This window comes from Austrofundulus limnaeus, unplaced genomic scaffold (genome assembly GCF_001266775.1).
Source record: "Austrofundulus limnaeus strain Quisiro unplaced genomic scaffold, Austrofundulus_limnaeus-1.0 Scaffold112, whole genome shotgun sequence".
Taxonomy (NCBI): domain Eukaryota; kingdom Metazoa; phylum Chordata; class Actinopteri; order Cyprinodontiformes; family Rivulidae; genus Austrofundulus; species Austrofundulus limnaeus.
The window spans coordinates 177,979-179,366 of record NW_013952514.1 but is presented as its reverse complement, the minus strand read 5'-3'; the positions used below and the strand labels follow the sequence as shown (position 1 = coordinate 179,366).

General features: G+C 46.5%; 1 pseudogene; it reads right to left on the bottom strand.

Moving 5' to 3' along the window:
- Window positions 1-167: 167 nt before the first annotated feature.
- LOC106521598 (metastasis suppressor protein 1 pseudogene) lies at window positions 168-778 on the bottom strand (annotated as a pseudogene).
- Between the last annotated feature and the right edge of the window lie 610 nt (window positions 779-1,388).

The following is a 1,388-nucleotide window of genomic DNA, read 5'->3' as shown; positions in this document are numbered from 1 at the left end:
GGCAGAAATTTTTGACTTAATTTGAGTCAAATTTTCAGGCTAACAAGACAAATAATCTTACACATTCTGATATTCTTACAATCAGTTCTTTTGTAAACCAGTCTCAAAACAAGATCAAAAAGACTTTTTGGCTTGATATAAGATTTTAAAACTTGGTTAGGTGGACATTTTTTGCAGTGTATTGATAAACAAATAACACAAAAGGACAGGAGCTGGTCACAAACACTGAGGTAAAACAACAAAACTGAACAAAAATGATGCAAAGCACACGAGGCTCTTTGGTTCCTTTGATCTGAATCACCGTCTACCGCTGAGCTCTGAGGTTTGGAACAGGCTGCAGCCGCCTCACGCATCACCCTGAGTCCTACACCAAACCTGATGGGCCTCCTCCGAGTCTACGAAGATAAAACTCACTGATGACTTTGATTCATTAGATCCTGCTTGGCTAGTCTCATTCTCATGTTGGGACAGAAAGGGGGAAACAAGCTACTTGTTTTCACTCCTTTAACTATCCATTTTTTTAGYTCTCGGTGACTTCCTGCCCAGGTTCCCCTTGCCAGTGACCCCTCAGTGGTTTAATAAAGCAAATGAAATGTTCCTGTGATCCCCAGGTTTGTGGTTAGGTGTGTTTAAAGCAGATGAGATGCACGGTGGAAGAGTTTTTCACCTCGTCGGCGGCGTATTGAAGAAGTGCGGCGGCAGGAGAGGGGGAGCTGCAGTCGTTACTGTGAAGCTGCCCAGTCTCTGACATCTCAGAGGAGCTGGAAGTGGGACAGGGCTGGGACAGAGAGGACAGAGAGCAGCAGGCAGGAGGTGGAATGACACCGGGAGGAAAACGTGCCAATAAGGGATTTTGAGACAAACAGACAAAGTGGGRGGTGGGGGGGATTGAAGGAAAGAGAGCAGGTAGAAAGACAAAAGCAGTTTTTAAAACAGAGAAGCCTTTTCTTCCATAGTTAGTGAGGAGAACAACCAAGTGAGGACGTAAACACGATGCATTAAAAGAAGAGTTACACCAGTATTAAATGCACAGCCTTTAGGAACAGTGTGTTAGGTGTGGGCTCATGAGGCTCGGCCAAAGTTATTAAAAAGTCCTGGAAATCAAAGGCATGTAGAGCAGCCAGCTAACAAGGCTGCTCTCTTTCAAACATCAGTAACTTCACCCAGATAGAGGAAACAGGAGMGCTGATTCCCAGGCCTATACTGTAAGTKGATCAGGCTTGGACTTGCCAAACCACCTTCAGTGCATCATAAAATCCTTCGAGCCCGACTGAACCAACGTGTTCTGAGCCAGGGAGCTCTGGTCGCTGGCGTGCAGGAAGCAAACTGCTGGAGCTGCTCTCACGGCTGATCGCAAGCCTCAAACCCCACACAGACGACCCCCCCCC